Below are 17,646 nucleotides of genomic sequence, written 5' to 3'. Positions count from 1 at the left end.
TTAATGTTATGGAAAAACAGATGTTTTCCAATTTAATATCACCTACCACGTGAGCATAATTTAGGTATATGTTCAAGCAGGTGTGAGAAGTATTTATTTCATCAATGAGATCAGTATAACCTACAGTGAAGTGCAGTGAACAATATAACTTCAGTCACTGGTTCTGCATTGCACTCCTTAACTATTGACCTGATGACGATAAGTTGTTAAGTAAATTCTTCAATTCTGTTAGGCATAAGCTATGGAAATGTTTGGAAATTTATTTAAATTTTGATGATCAAAATGTTGCATATGAGTCACCCATTTTAAACAATATCTATTTAATTAATAATTTTAACATTTGTCCTTGCTTTCTAGAACACCATGTAGCAGCTCGTTTTCTGATTTTATTATTTGGAAACTCATTTCTAAACTGTGTGTATATCTTTTGATAAAACAGTTTTGTGTGATCTTACCCTTCTCTGAGGGCTTCGCCTTTTTCTAATTCTTGAATAACCCCAAGTAACACCTTAATGGTTTCCTGACTGGAACTGATCAGGTTTTCCATTATTTGCAGCTGTGCTTTCAGGTCCACCACTTCTGTAAGAGGCCTGATTTGCTGACTTGACTCCATTACAGATATTGTTGTCTGATTAGACTGACATTGATTTTCATGTCTGGTTGTAATGTTTGACACAGTAGATTCAGAGGGCTCCTCTTCAGTTTGTGGAGACTGTACTGAACAAGCTTGACCATTCACTGGCAAAGAATGCAGACTGGCTGGTTGCAAAGTTCTCTCAAGTACTTCTCGTGCTGTCACATTTTGTGAAGAATCCCGTGTAAAGGAATTTGATAAATCAGGTTGCAAAAGGTCACAGTTGGTTTCTGTTAAGTGGAAGGAGGTGAACTCTGTTAGCTGCAGCTCACTTTGTGCAGATTGGTTAAAGTTTTGATTTTCTGATGGTACCTTATTATATTTTGCCATATGACACAATTGATAATTTTGCTCAGTAGGGTTAGACTCTGTCAAATTTAAAACATGAGCGAGCTCTTCATTGAAACTGTGTATTCCTGGATCCTTGTTGCTAGGATCATCAAAACTGTCACTACCAGCTTGTTTATTCAGTTTGCTGAAGCTTTGTGAGCTGATTTCTGTGTTCATTTGTGAGTCTTTATTGACAGCATTATCTTTAATGTCAATTGTCCAATCATTGTTTTGTCTCCTGAACGTGTCAACAGTCGGAGCAATTTTAATGACGTTCACTTTCTTCCTTTCCAAAGGAAATGTCTTATACCGCTTTTTAAGATCAGGTGATGTCTGCACACCTGTGCTTCTGGTTACATTTGGAATTGACCTTCGTGCAGGCACTGTCATGTATTTGCGATAAGCTGCCTTATAGGAAATGGCTTTCATTGTTTTCTTGTCCAGTTGCTGTGCTGCAGAAAGTCTCTTCTCTTGTTCATTCTGTGCCTCACGGATATCTTTAAATCTCACCTGTAGAGCTTTATTTCTTTTTCTAATGTGCCTGTTTGGATCCAGTGCGTATTTCATTTCCAATGTCTGTGAAGCTGCCTGTTCAGCTTCATTCTCTGTACTTGTGAGTTCACATTTGCTTGGTTCCTTACTCACCATCTTTTACCTACAATTGAGAACAATGGAAATCATTTTTGAAAACAGCTTGTACTGTGTGAAGGATTGTGTGTATCAAAATCTTTGTTGTAAATTACTGTTGAACTTGTACAATGAGATGCACTTTTGTGAAAATTAATTTAACTGTGTAATTATTTTTGAGTCTGTCCATTCCCTCCCCAACTCCACCCCATTGTCTTATTTCACAAGGAAAATTCACTGCATGCTAAAGCTTTATGGCAAAACTAGAGTAAAACAGTTTTATAAATCTGATGGTTTTGCTAGTTTGCACAGGGCTACAATTGCTTTTAATCAGACTAGCTTATCTTAAGAACAGAGGGAAATTGAAAAAACTATCTAAGCATTCATCTTGGTGGGGAGAGGGATCAGAATGCATCAGCATTGTTCTTAATTGAGTTTCATGACAATGAAACTTTTTTTACAGCCAATGAAGCAGTAGAATCTTACATAGAGATATAATCTTTGATTTGAGTAAATGCACAAACTATGTATTCGTGTGTACTGCTGAATTCATTCAGAGATCCACCAAGCAAAGCCTGTTTAGCTGTCTTCAAGTACTGAGAGTTTGACAGCAATGGTATTTGCATCTAATTAAAAAAAAACTTAGTGTGTGGCCTTATTAGTCTGTGTTTAAATTATTCTTGATCTTGAATACTAAGGATGTTCCTTTACAAAGATTAATTCTCAGTCAGAATATTGTCTGTTTGCTTGAAAGGAAAGACTAAAATAAAGGTTAGTTTCTGGAGTAAATTTGTGGGGTCAGTGAGTGAAGTTTCACATGCACTTATATTTGATTGAGTTCTAAGTACATTTTATCCACTATAAACTTGGTTTAATGTTGAAGTCTACATTTTTAAAAAATGTTTATGACTTTAAGTAGGATTTAATTTAATGCTACTTGTCCAAAAAGATGCAAGTAGGCGGCACAGTGGCTCAGAGGTAGTACTGCTGGCTGAGTGCCAGGGACCTGAGTTCGATTCGAGCCTCGGGTGACTGTATGTGTGAAGTTTGCACATTATTCTCCCCGTGTCTGCATGGGTTTCCTCCAGGTGCTCTAGTTTCTTTCCGCAATCCAAAGATGTGCAGGTTAGGTGAATTGGCCATGCTAAATTGCCCATAGTATTCAGGGATGTGTAGGTTTAATGCATTAATCAGGGGTAAAGGTAGGGGAAAGGGTCTAGGCGGATTAGTCTTCGGATGGTCAGTGTGGACTTGTTGGGCCAAAGGTCCTGTTTCCACACTGTAGGAATTCTATTCTATTCTATTTGAAGTATTCCAAGTTACTTCATTCACCTGAAGTCACCAAGATAAGAGTGGCTGAATTTATAACCTGAAGGTAGGAAGGGCATCTGTTTAGAGTCAGTGAGGCTCTTTTACATATTCATTTTGAATTGCAAAAACATTATTGTAACCTGACATTAATTTTAATTTGGGTCTAAGCATAGAAGCCACAACAACTTTTCCACCAAACTGGCTGGGAAGAGGCCAAAGACTGTTAAGTCTGTCAAATCCAAGATGGCGGAGGAGTAGGACTCCTCAGCCGGAGCTCATCCGCTTTGTCTGTTTCTTTTCTTTTAGTTTTTCTTTTCATTTTTTCCCCCTTTGTCCTTCCCTATTGCCTGTCCTTGAGCCTCAAGGGAAGTCATCGCAGACTTCAGGCCTTAGTGTGGAATCCCGGCCTTTAGGTGAAGCCAGCGAGGACTCCCAGCCTCAGCACAGACTCCCAGCCTCATCATGGATTCCTGGTCCCGGGAGCCTCGAGGTGGACTCCCAGACCTGAGATGAATCCAGACCGGACTCCTGGCCTAAGAGCCTTTAAAGCAATGCCCAGCATAGTCTGGAGGCTATGTGCAGTTGTGGCCTGGCACTGTTATTCTGAACTTTTTATTTCCTTATTTTTCTAATGTATTCCTTTGATTTTGTACTTTTGTACCTAAGATGATATGGATTTTTGATTTCTTTATCTTTCTAATTTTTCTCTAAGAATTTGTACTTAACAATCTGTACTTAGGTACCTTTGTACCTAAGATGGTGCCATAGGTGGCGACTTGTGAATTTTTCACAGCACTAAAGATTACATGTAACAGTAAAGCTAATTCGTATTTGGAGTCTTTTACTTATCCTTATTAGGTTGAAGTGGAGGGGAGCATGATCTGAGCCATAATTGGAAAATTTAGGCCTTTCTTCCACTTCCCTCCCTTGAGACCTTCCTGGAACTGTGCAGATGTGTAAATTATATTAGGCATAAGATTCTAATGCAATTTTCAGCTACCATTGACGAGTAATTCATGTTCCCATTGGTACTTGGCATAGGAACACTGGAACAGAGTAAACCATTCAGCCATCAAGACAAAATTGCCATTCAATTATATCATGACTGATCATTTATCTCAAGCCACTTTTTAGCAATGCCTCCATATCTCTTGATGTCATTAGGGTTAAGAAATCTTCCAGTTTTTGACTTGAATATGATCAATAATTGAGCTTTCAGAGCTCTCTAAAGTAGAAAATTCTAAATGTTATCCACTTTCTGAATGAAGAAATTCCTCCTTATCTCTCTCTCACCTTATTCTGAGACATTGTCTCCTGGTCTTAGATTCACCAGCCAAGTGAAACTTCCAATCTACAACCACTCTGTCTCATAGAAGAAACTTGTAACTTTCAATGAGATCATTTCTCATGCTTCTAGAGAACAGAGGCCCAGATTCCTTAATCTCGCTTTATCAAAAACTCTCATTAGTCAGGGATTAGTCTTTTGAACCTCCATTGTAATCCTTCGATGGTAAGTCTGACATCCTTACCTGGTTTGGTCTACATGTGACTCTAGACCCACAGCAATGTACTTGATTCTTAACTGTCTTCTGGGAAATTATAGTTAGGCACTAAATTATTATTTCTTACTTTGATTTTTGTACTTAGCCAGAGATGTTCACATCCGATGATGAACACAAAAAAGGAGAAATACTTCAGTTCTGGTCTCGTCAAGATTCTATACAACTGAATGGCCTAAGCAATGGTCCTAATAAAAATTGCTTTCAAAGCTTTATAAATCGAAAAAAAATTGGCACTTTTTTTGTTAAATCAATGCAATAAAAGATTATTTCCCTGGACCTTTGTACAAATCTTCCACACTAATCTGTTCCCTCAACATTTCCTTTATATCTAACTTCCAGCTCTGCTCTACAACAGAGACTCTCGATTTCCTGCACCCATACTCCACCCACCACATGGTTAATCTTTTTCCATGCTAAAAGCTGGAAAAATAATTCTAATCAACCCAAACATAATTGGAAATGAGACTGATGCCAGTGGCTGAATGGTAGTCTTGTAACAGCATCAGAAATGCAAAAATCAATTCTAGAGTTAAATGATGAGTTTTCAAAACACTATTCAGGTTCACACATTTCAGATGTTTTGGAATTGTTTAACTGTATAATTATTGGTAGCTTTCAAATTCTATTTCATTAAATTACGAAGTCCAAGTTGAATATGATTTTTAAAAAGTAAATAGATTTAAGTAAAAACATTGAAATGATTTGACTTACACTCCAGGCAGTTCAACAAAAAGATTTTCTCTAAACAAACCTGTTATGGTTAAATTGTCTTATTGCTGCACTTTGAAAACTAAACAATTTTAAAGATAATTAGAACAACTGAATTGATGCTACAGTTTCTACTATGAAACGTTATTCTTTTTATATTTTTTATTGTTATGTATCAGAACAGACATTGTACTGTTTCCATGCATATGGGATCTTTATTCTTTAGCTCAATTCTTTACTTTCACAATACTTACTATTATAGAAAAATAAGAGTTTGAATTCATATAATGTTTTTGAGGCTGTGAAAAAAATACTTCTAATGTTAGGCTAGTAAAGCAGTAACCAATTTGCACACAGCTATCTCCAACAAGTAGCAATATTGTAATGACCCTTTTTTAAAATGTTTATGATTGAGTTATGGAAATTTGTCTAGGATAGTAAGGATAACTCATTTGCACTTTCACCTGAGACAGTTATCTTAGCCTAAAATTTTATATTCACGTCTGTGGAGTGGGGCTTTAACTCATCACCATCTAACATAGAAGTGAAAGTGTTACCAACTTAGACAAGGCTAACACATCATGTTGGCACCTATTAATAATAGATTATTAAAAGGTGCTAATTTAAGAGTTAAAAGAAGTGAGACAGCAGCAGTATGCTTGTGCTGGAATTAACTGGTTCTGTTTCCTTTTTAAATTCTGGGTGAGATCTATTTAAATATTATATGACACCTATTAGAAATATCTTAATCTTCATATCACAGCAGAAATACATTGGAAGTAGAAAGTACTTATCATTTTGCAGAAGTGCTTTCTAAAGATTATATATCATCTTTATGTAACACAAAATTTATGATGTGGCCCAAGATCTTTCTTGATTCATTACAGTCCTGTTTCTTCATATGCTGCAAGACAATCCCACCAGATGTTTTGGGCGGTTGCAACATGAACTGTTTTCCAGATACTATAACAATTTTATATATCTTGTTTGAAATAATTTTATTATGGGCTTTATACAAATGTAAATATAATGACCCTATTCATACACTTATGTGCTATGAAATCTGCTACGCAATCTGTTTAAACATTTTGAGGTCTTTATTTCAAAATTACATTTTCTGTTTTCCACTATCATTTTCATAGCAGATAAGTAGCATGGAACATTGCAAGAGTTTCTTCAATATAAAAATGATTCATAAAGAATTTTGAACTTTAAAGTCAAAGACTGAAAATATTAATGATGAATGGATCTGATTTCTTAAATTGACATTTGTTTCATTTGAAATGCAGGCTTGATAAATGCACTTATTTAATGACCTGTTGTACAGTTATTACAACAACATAACTGTTTAGTTTTCTAAAGCGCTTTTTAATTACGTCATGAAGTTCATTTCTTATATGTTGGATGGTTTTGCATAGCATGGATCATTGGAAATTTCACTTTTAAAAATAAACAGAAATGGACCCAGAATATGTGATTTGGAAACAGCAGTATTAACGAGAACGCATTTGATATAGACACAGAAAAACAGAAACTTAGTGACATAAATTTGGGGTGGGATTATGCATTCTAGATGTAATGTTACCTTTGGGTTGTAGATCGGATTTAATATATTCTTCAGACCGACATAACAGTTGCTTCTCTTCAATTGAAGTCAGAAAGCAATAATTTCTTAATGTTAAATGGTATATGCCAAGGATAGGTTTTTACTGACAAGTTCTATTTGAAAGAATTTGTATTTTAGTATATTTTATGCACTTTGCCAATGACAAACTTCCCAAAGGCATCTTTGACAGATTCAGTTATTATTTAAATGTAATGTACAATTTGTTCAATATACATAATAGTTTTTTTAAGTGACAATGCATAACTTAGGCATTTTAGTCAATAATCAGTAGATTCCTTCTCTGATATTTTATAGCTCTAGTTAAGGTAGTCCACATCTTTTATATCCTTCAGAAAATAATATCATTTTCTTCAAGATCATCCACAGAAGTATAAATGGAATGTAAATTATATTCAATATTTGTTATTATTGTTCTGCAATGAATGTTTACCTGTTATTTTGGTCTTAGGCACAGTTAATTCCAAATTAACTTTGTGAAAAATTGAAGCAAAGATATTGATGGAATTGCGCTTGGTGGTATTATGATGAAGTATCTTCATGTTTTAGTTCTTGAAACTTTCAAATAACTAGCACTGAGATACGATATCTAAAATAAACTGTTTTTGACCATTAGTAACATGTGTTTTTCTCAAATATTTAAATATAAAATAACTTAATTGTCTGAACATTTATTTGACTACTTAATCATAAGATTTACTGATCAGGTAGATAGCTAATTTTAAATTTCAAAAAAGTGTCTTTTTAGCCACCTTTTCTTAATTCCAACCAAAAGTGTTCTTAATATTAAACCTTCTGTTTTATTTATCTAAACCATCTGTTTTTCATAAGAACTAACTTTGCTTGTTTAATCTTTTGGTTTATTTCCAACATAAACCCAATTAAATCAAACAAACTTAGTGAAAACACCTATAAGTAACCAATGCACCTTGGTGTGACTTGAGAAAGGTTGAATGTTTTTTAGATTCGTCGTGCTTTCTGACTTAACTGTTTGGCTTTGGAATGCTCAGTATGTTCTACTGTCTTTTTTTAATATTAAAGATGGGTAAACATCAACAAACTTGATCTTATATAAAAAAGTTGATAATAAAACAGTCTCTAAGGCAGGAAATGAAGGAGTTAAAATGAAGTAATGCTGCAAGCCAATGGTATGAACCAGAATGGTAAAATGGTCTACTATGTACTTGAACCATACTATTTGTAAACCATCATAACAAGCTTAAAATTCATACTGGAGGTGTGATTTCTGTAAAGTTGCTAAGCAAATGAATATTTTCTAAAAGGATTTAAAGCTGTGAGAATTATTTATCATCTTTCCAGCAGCATAGATGTGTAGTGCTTTGCTGTATCGTTACAGGGGATTTCCAAGGTAACAGGAGCACAATAAAACCAAGCTGTGCTATGAGTATCCTGAAGTGTTCTGATTATTTCAAATCATTGCCTTATAGTTTCTACTTGTCATCATTTACCATCAGATCTCACTGGACAACGTATCTCAGAAGGTTTTTATGCATGCCTGTCTCTAAATTATTTCTGTCAAGCTGTCACTTATAAATTATGTGATGATAGAAAAGCTGCAGCAATGGGGATGCAGGTAAAAAGACATGAGTTTATTTGGATGTTTGAGCAAGAGTCTGTTTTGTAAATTCCTTAAAATAAATCACATTATATTCAATGTGTAAGTATAGTAGACTTTGAAAATAATAACAGTTATAAAGTGCAAGCAGAACACAAATCTCCTTTCAAAATCTGTAATGTATATTGTATTCAAGTCTATGCTATCCATGCTCAGAAGCTACATTTTTTCAATTAGGCAATGCTGAAATTAATTTAAACATTTGTCATGAGAAATAAGAGTTATGAAATTAAAACAAAAATTATTGCTTACCTTTAAGTAAATTAGAAGTGAAGGCGCAACGTCTGAGTGCTGCTTCTGTCGTTAAAATCCATGTGTGTATGAAGTAGATTTTCAGTAATGATCCAGCACTGTAAAATACCAAGTGTTAGCTTACTTCCCAAGCTGCGCATTAAGCTATTGCTCAAAGTTCCATCTCCTCCATAGTGTTTAGTCTGCACCTTTCTCCTTATAACAGTGAGACATTTAGCCAGCTGTGACCAATGATGCTTTCACTCGAGGCAGCCATGCACTTATAAAATTTCCTGCTACTGAGATTGCTGTGTACAAGCTCTCCAGGCTGCTGGGGAAGTCCAATTCCTATCAGCTGCTACTGGCAAGCTGTGCATGCAAAGCAAGACATAGCCTCCTTATCATCTTGGCTGAGATGTTCTACAGTGGATCCATGCCAGCAAGCTATTACACAAACTGAATTCTAGGCTTCTTGAAGTGAGAGTGAAAAATGATATTTTGCTGCAGTTTTTTTTAATTGGATGTTTTCTGCCCACATGTTCCATGCTGACATTTGAGAGAAAACAATCAATTCCTGTAGTATTATAGGCTGCTGGCTCCCACGAGGGAGAGTTAGAATATTAGTGATTTAACCCCTCTTCACACTTAGTGGAATTTTGATAAACTTGTTGAATCTGATAGTGAAACTATTGTGTACTAATATGCGTAACTGATCTTTAAGCAAAAAACTTAAATATTGATGATTAATTAACACACTTTCTACTTGGACTGTTGAGCACAGTGCAACTATTAGTTTAACAGAGGCTGCATGTTAATTGTTTTCCCTGCCATTTAGTGCTATGACATTTTCATTCCATATCATTTTCTTATAAAACTCCCTTTATTTGCAAAAAATGCAAATCTACTTTTAAAAGTATCTGACTTTTGTTGCATCTGCTTTAGCCAAAATACTAAAACCCAGAAACCTCATTTGCATTCATATAAAATAAAACAGTAACACCATATTTTCAAAGCTAGAGGTCATGTGAGAGCAGTGCATACGAAAGTTGGCAGCTTTTATTTAATTGCGAAGGGACTGCTGTCTGCATCAGTTGACGCATATAGCGGTGAACAGTTGGGAGTCGTTCATCAGTTTAGTCAGTTGGGAGCACTACCATCATTAGTTGGTGAGCTAAAAGCAATTCTTTTCATATTGCTGCATCTTCAATGACATTAAATAGGTCACTGCTCTTAGACTTGTAATGTGACTCTGGAGATTTTTCTTATTGGGGAATCATAACATGCAGAAACTGCCGATGCACTACATTTGAACAGTCACTTGTTAGTACCTACCACTGCTTAGATGTATGTGAATCTAAATTATGTATGTTGACCAAGAAGATCATACTTCTGTACATGACCATTCAAATATAATTTTTTGTCTGGTTTCAGTTTTTCTGTAGTTACCTTTTAAGTGCAGGTCAGCTCATGAATTACCCGTTATCATATTTCATTGCAACGTACTGTTTCAAGTTGAGTGAACTAAAACTTAATTGCAATTTTCTTTTACAATACCTATGGTTTGTAAGTATTCAACAAAACTTTGCTCACTAATATGGGTTACAAAGGTTTTTAATTTGAGTTAATAATATAAATTTAATTTTTATAGATTTCTGCAATTTAATTTCATAGATGAGCCAAAATTCATGGTTATTCTGGAAAAGGCATCACTTCTTATCTCTAAGAATTATTTGAGCTTGTCATTGTTACTAATGATTTGTCTGTAAGGATCTTATTGATTTGCACTCCTGTAGGTTTTAATGTATGTCTGTACGATCTGTTCAAGAAGTTTATGATACATTGTGAGGACAGTTGAAAGACTTAAGGAGGTGTATTATCAGAATACGGTGGTGAATATGTTCAAATTATTCTTTGTCCTTTGCAACATAATTGCAGTCCTTTGAGCACATTTTTTTTTGTTCAGGTGCATCATTTATTTATTATTTTCTATTTTACTTGTTTTGTTTCACACTATAATAAAATCTTTTGTTGCCAATTTGACATCCTAAATACAACAACACAAGTAAGTTTATTGTCTCCTTAAAGATTATCATTAAATTTCCAAAAACATGTAAAATTGGAATAGTACAGCTAATCGTTTCAGGTGCACCATTTTATATTAGCAGCAATATATGTGTAAGAAGTACTGCTTTAATGCTTCATCAAAATTATAATGACACTTTCTTTGGTGATCTTCATAAGCATAAGTAGTGTGATATGTCAGTAATGTGTATTTGGTGTTAGAAATTTACCAAATTAAAGTATTGCTTTGCCTAACTATTCTCTACTAAAGATAAAGATTACTGCGACCTTCACAAGAAGTGTTGTCTTGAGTTGTCCCTCTCTGCAGGAGTAGCAATATTTTACTGACATAGATGTTGGTGATTGGTATGTGAGAAGCAAATGATGGGAGAAAGGTGAATTGTGAACCATGCAACTTGAAAATCTTTGGGAAGGAAGGATGGGGCTTTGATGCATGGAATATCTGGAAGAGAGCAAGGACAAGTGTTTCCTCTTCCAAGCTGCTTCAACACTAACATACTAATTTTATGTACTGTGGTTGTTCGCCGTATCTTAATAACTGCACGTACACTTGCTGAAGAAATGCAGAAACAAAGTAATGTATAAAAAAGAAAACTATGTCATTTTGTGTGCACAGTTGAATCTGCTTATGTGTGGGCACAATTGGTTGTGCCTTGTCAGGTTGCATCTCGGTAAGGTTGTTGTGTAATTATTAGGAGCATATGCTAAAACTTGGAGAAAGTGAGGCCTGCAGATGCTGGAGATCAGAGTCAGAGTGTAGTGCTGGAAAAGCACAGCAGGTCAGGTAGCATCTAAGGAGCAGGAGATTCGATGTTTTGGGATAAGCTTAATTCCTGGTGATGGGTTTATGCCCGAAGCGTCGATTCTCCTGCTTCTCGGATGCTGCCTGACCTGCTGTACTTTTCCAGCACCGCACTCTCGACATATGTTAAAACTTCACTTGTTAGGCTGATCATGATATTAGTCAGCATTTGTCACTGATTCAATTGTAGAGGTACCATTTTTGACTTAAGCGCTCCAGCTACTGCTTTCCCTAACCTCATATATATTCAGTAGCAAAAAGGATGCCCACCAGTATTATTCATAGGGTTCGTTAACTATTTCTGGGTTGCTTATTTAATTCTACTGTGTGTTCTTGAATTAATCTGCTATTTTGTGCTTATATTTAAATTGTTAAATTCTACAGGCACTGGTGTTCCATTTGGTAAAATTCTTAGTTTTCAATTACAGGCATCTGCTTGCAATACTTAATTTCAGTGATAAGTTGAGTGTGTGGTGCTGGAAAAGCACAGCAGGTCAAGTAACATCCAAGGAGCAGGAGAATCAATGTTTCAGGCAAGAGCACATCATAAAACCAGCAGACAAGAGGGCGCGATGGTAGTTTGATGCACTGACCTCTACACTGCTGGAGCCAGGCGCCAACTCAAAAACACCTCCTCCTACTGCCCTCTTGACCATGACCTCAGCCTCCCCCCCCCCCCCCACCCCCATCACCAAATCATCATCTCCCAGACCACACACAACCTCATCACCTCACGGGATCCTCCACCCACAGCTTCCAACCTCAGTCCTGGAACCCCGCACTGCCCAGTTCTACCTCCTAGCCAAGATTCAGAAGCCTGACTGCCCCGGCCGACTCATTGTCTTGGCCTGCTCCTGCCCCACCAAACTTTTCTCCATCATACCTTGATATGTCCTATTCCCCCCGTCCAGGAACACCCCATATATGTTTGGGACACTACCCACGCTCTCCACCTTCTCCAAGACCTTTGTTTCCTTGACTCCAATGCCTCATCTTCATTGTGGATACCAGTCTCTATACACCTCTGTCTTCCATGACGAGGACCTCCAAGCCCTCCGTTTTTTCCTCTCCCGCTGTCCCCACCAGTACCCCTCCACTGACACATGCATTTGTTTGGTTGAACTGGTCCTCACCCTCAATAATTTCACCTTTGAATTCTCCCACTTCCTCCAGCCAAAAGGGGTAGCCATCAGCACCTGCATAGGCCCCAGCTATGCCTGTCTCTTTGTCGTTTACATGGAACAGTCCATCTTCCGCAGCTACACCGGCACCATTTCCTGCACTACATTGATGACTGTATCAGTACCACCTTGTGCTCCAACGATGAGGTTGAACAGTTCATCAACAAGTTCCACCCTAACCTTAAGTTCACCTGGACCATCTCAGACTTCCTGGACCTCTTCAACTCCATCAACAATGACCGACTCAAAACAGATATCTTCTACAAACTTACCACTTCCCACCCTGCCTTCTGTAAAAATGCTATCCGTTATTCCCAATTCCTCTGCCTCCGCTGCATCTGTTTCCAGGAGGACCAGTTCCGTCACAGAACATACCAGATGGCCTCCTCCTTCAAAGTCCGCAATTTCCCCTCCCACATGGAAGTTAATGCCCTCCAGTGCATCTAATCCACTTCCCGGACCTCCGCCCTCGAAACCCAGCCCTCCAACCGCCACAAGAACAGACCCTCCCCTCCCCCCCCGGGTCCTCACCTTCCACCCCACCAACCTCTGTATACATCGCATCATCTTCTGTCACCTACAAACTGACCCCACCACCAGACATCTGTATTCCGTAAAGACGATTCCCTCCGCAACACTCTCCTCAGGTCTACATCCCTCACCAACCCACCACCCCTCCCGACTTCCCCTGCCACCACAGGAATTGCAAAATCTGCACCGACACCTCTCCCCTCACCTCTGTCCAAGGCCCCAAAGAAGCCTTCCACAGCCATCAGAGTTTTACCTGCGCTTCCACACATGTAATTTACTGTAACTGTTGCTTCCAATATGGTCTCCTCTACGTCGGGGAGACAGGACGCCTACTTTCAGAGCACTTCAGAGAGGGTCTCTGTGACACATGTGCCAACCAACCCTACCGTCCTATAGCTGAACACTTCAACTCCCCCACTCCGCCAAGGACATGCAGTTCCTGGGCTGCCTCCGTTGCCACACCCTAACCAACCGATGCCTGGCGGAAGAATGCTTCATATTCCACCTTGGACCTTCCAACCACACTGCATCAATGTGGACTTCTCCAGTTTCTCTCCCCCCACCTTATCTCAGTTGCAACTTTCAAAATTGGCACCATCCTCATGACCTGTCATACTTGTCCATCTTCCTTCCTACCTATCCGTTCCACTCTCCTCTATGACCCACTACCATTACTCCCACCTCCATCTACCTATCACACTTTCAGCTACTTTCCTCCCCCCAGCCCCACCGTCCTCCAATTCTCTCTCCAACTCCTCAGCTCCCAAGTCTCGTTCCTGATGAAGGGCTCTTGCCCAAAATGCTGATTCTCCTGCTCCTTCGATGCTTCCTGACCTGATGTCCTTTTCCAGCACCACACTTCAGACTCTGATCTCCAACATCTGCAGTCCTCACTTTCTCCTAGTTAATTTCAATTATGACTACTGTAGTTTCTATCTGTGTTGGTCTGCAGCATGACTGGATGATTGACTACAGAGGCAACAGAGGAGGACATACAGCAAAGAAGGATTCCTAGCAAGATGTCTTGTCCAATTAGGATTTTCCCAAAGCAACTCTCTTATCTCAGTCTCTGAAGAAAGTTCATTTTATTGAAATCTGTCACAAATTGTAGGTAGTGTTGGGGCCTCACAGCAGGGTGAGAACACCACTTCCAGTGACTATAAGCATAATATTGACTGCACATACATTGCTTTTCGTTGCAACATCTAAATGTAGACATGCAGTGCAACCACATAGATTTCTAGTCTTGTGTGCACATTAGATGTTAACCACATTCAGCATAACATACTTGTGCATGCTTAGTATCCATGGAATCATTATGACTTTATTTTGTACCACTATGTGAGCTACCATGCAAAACAAGCAAGTGGCAACTACAGATAGGGACTATCTACAGAACAGCAGGTTTACAACTCCAGTGTGCAACCTAACCATGTGCATAGCATGAATCTAAAGTGAGCTGTGCTGCCACACACAATGCCATAGAGCAAACCATTAAACAATGCATCTGCTGCCAGTATCTCCTGGAGAAGCCCGGCAGTGTTTATTGCAGCATGTTGCATTGTTGACTTTGGAGTGCTGTATTATAAGGGCTTATGCCCGAAACGTCGATTCTCCTTCTCCTTGGATGCTGCCTGACCTGCTGTGCTTTTCCAGCAACACATTTTTAAACTCTGATCTCCAGAATCTGCAGTCCTCACTTTCTCCTAGAACTGTATTATGCTCAATCTTGTCATCCTGAGGGCGCACACACCCTATTGTCCAGGTAAAAGGAAAGCAACTGAGAAAGAGGTAGAAAGGCGATTGCAACTATCACATTGTCTTTCTGATTGGGCTGTCCATGATCAATTTGTTTGACTGCGGTGCCAATAAAAAAAAAATCCATTTTCCCCTTCTGCAAGATTTGCAGATTTTCCTTCCTTCTGTTTCTGACATTCCTTGGCCAGAATGCTGAAATAAATTCATAGCAAGATAATTAAATGGAAAAAGAATTCACTTGTACTTTATGGTTGATATTTTGTTAAATGGAAATGTCAAATTATTTTAAATAAGAGCTGTCCTTTTTTCAATAAACAAATGTCTTGTGGAGCTAATTGATAAACTGTGAACTGTATTTGAAATGAATTGTCTATGTTAATGAGTTAGCATATTCATAACCTGTCTCGTGTTGCCTTTCCAAAAGTAGTTGCAATTAATCAATGGTTTACAATCCATGTTGGATGGCAATGCTGAAATGTAGTTTCACCAACCTAACTGAACATTTGTTGATTCGACATTATTGAAAGAGTGGTACATTGTTCAAGGACAGCAGAGGTGTTGTAGCTATGACTAATCCAGAACCTTAATCTAATCCTGTGGGGACTTGGGTTCAAATTCCACCATGGCAAATAGTGAAATATGAACTCAATAAAATCTGGAATTATCATATATCCGTTATCAATCGTTAAAACTCATCTGGTTCACTAATACCTTTTTATGGAAATAAAACTGCCATCTGCATTCAGCTACCTGTGATTACAGACCAATACAAATGTGGTTGACTCTCTGAGTAAGCGATGGCACCATGTAGTCCCAGAGGACTATGTGGCTGCTGTCTCATTATAGAGAGATGATTAGTGGTAGTTCAACCTAAAGGGAGGAGAGGTCAAAAAGGAGGGGCCTTCATGGCAACCTCCACCGATGCAGAAATTGAACCTGTTATTGGCGTCACTCTACATTGCAAACCAGCCTTCCAGCCAACTGATTTAAATAACCCACAGTTGCACTCTGAAATAGGCCAGGCAGCCAATCAATCATGGGCAGTCAGAGATGGGTACAAAGTACCAACTCTGCCAATGACACAGACATCCCATATCAGAATCAACATAGAACAATACAGCACAGAACAGGTCCTTCGGCCCACGATGTTGTGCCGAACATTTGTCCTAGCTTAAGCACCCATCCATGTACCTATCCAATTGCCACTTAAAGTTCGCCAATGATTCTGACTCTGCCACTCCCACAGGCAGCGCATTCCATGCCCCACCACTCTCTGGGTAAAGAACCTACCCCTGACATCTCCCCTATACCTTCCACCCTTCACCTTAAATTTATGTCCTCTGTTGTACCCGGGGAAAACGTTTCTGACTGTCTACTCTATCTATTTCCCTGAACATCTTATACATCTCTATCAAGTCACCCCTCATCCTTCTCCGTTCCAATGAGAAAAGGCCTAGCACGCTCAACCTATCCTCGTACGACCTATTCTCCATTCCAGGCAACATCCTGGTAAATCTTCTCTGCACCCTCTCCAAAGCTTCCACATCTTTCCTAAAGTGAGGCGACCAGAACTGCACACAGTACTCCAAATGTGGCCTAACCAAAGTCCTGTACAGCTGTAACATCACTTCACGACTCTTGAATTCAATCCCTCTGCTAATGAACGCTAACACACCATAGGCCTTCTTACAAGCTCTAGCCACCTGAGTGGCAACTTTCAAAGATCTGTGAACCATAGACCCCAAGATCCCTCTGCTCCTCCACCTTACTAAGAACCCTACTGTTAACCCTGTATTCTGCATTCTTATTTGTCCTTCCAAAATGGACAACCTCACACTTGGTAGGGTTGAACTCCATCTGCCACTCTTCAGCCCAGCTCTGCATCTATTCTAAGTCCCTTTGCAGCCGACAACAGCCCTCCTCACTATCCACAACTCCATCAATCTTCGTATCATCTGCAAATTTACTACCCACCCTTTCGACTCCCTCTTCCAAGTCATTAATAAAAAGTACAAACAGCAGAGGACCCAGAACTGATCCCTGCGGAACTCCACTTGTAACTGGGCCCCAGGCTGAATATTTACCTACTTGCGGAGCGATTCAGAGAGCACCTCTGGGCCACCCGGACGAACCAACCCAACCAACCTGTGGCACAGCATTCCAACTCCCCCTCCCACTCCACCGAGGATATGCAGGTCATTGGACTCATCCACCGCCAAACCACAACAACCCGACGGACGGAGGAGGAGCGTCTTATCCTCCGACTGGGAACCCTCCAACCACAGGGGATGAACTGGGACTTCACCAGTTTCTTCATCCCCCCATCCCCCCAACTTGTCTCAGCCGAATCCCTCCAGCCCGGCACCGCCGTCCTGACCTGCAGTCTTCTTCTTGACCTCTCCGCCTCCACCCTACTCCGACCTATCACCCTCACCTTGACCTCTTTCCACCTATCACATTTCCAACGCCCCTCCTCCAACTCCCTCCTCCCTACCTTTTATCTTCTCCTGCTGAACACTCTCTGCTCATTCCTGAAGAAGGGCCTGTGCCCGAAACGTCGAATCTCCTGTTCCCTGGATGCTGCCTGACCTGCTGTGCTGTTCCAGCAATAAAGTTTCAACTTTGATAT

The 17,646-nt window shown here is 39.1% G+C and overlaps 1 protein-coding gene and 1 long non-coding RNA gene across 2 annotated transcripts in view; one reads left to right on the top strand and one right to left on the bottom strand.

Moving 5' to 3' along the window:
* Positions 1–8,773, bottom strand: part of LOC122561138 — a 52,496-nt gene extending 43,723 nt beyond the window's left edge. The window contains exon 1 of the long non-coding RNA XR_006314931.1: positions 8,685–8,773. This is a non-coding gene — a long non-coding RNA (uncharacterized LOC122561138). The remainder of the gene's footprint in view (positions 1–8,684) is intronic.
* dock1 (dedicator of cytokinesis 1) overlaps positions 1–17,646 on the top strand; it is a 575,757-nt gene that overhangs the window by 275,823 nt on the left and 282,288 nt on the right. The window lies entirely within an intron of this gene.

This window comes from Chiloscyllium plagiosum, chromosome 22, assembly GCF_004010195.1.
Source record: "Chiloscyllium plagiosum isolate BGI_BamShark_2017 chromosome 22, ASM401019v2, whole genome shotgun sequence".
NCBI classification, from domain to species: domain Eukaryota; kingdom Metazoa; phylum Chordata; class Chondrichthyes; order Orectolobiformes; family Hemiscylliidae; genus Chiloscyllium; species Chiloscyllium plagiosum.
This window is presented reverse-complemented; position numbering and strand designations above follow the sequence as displayed.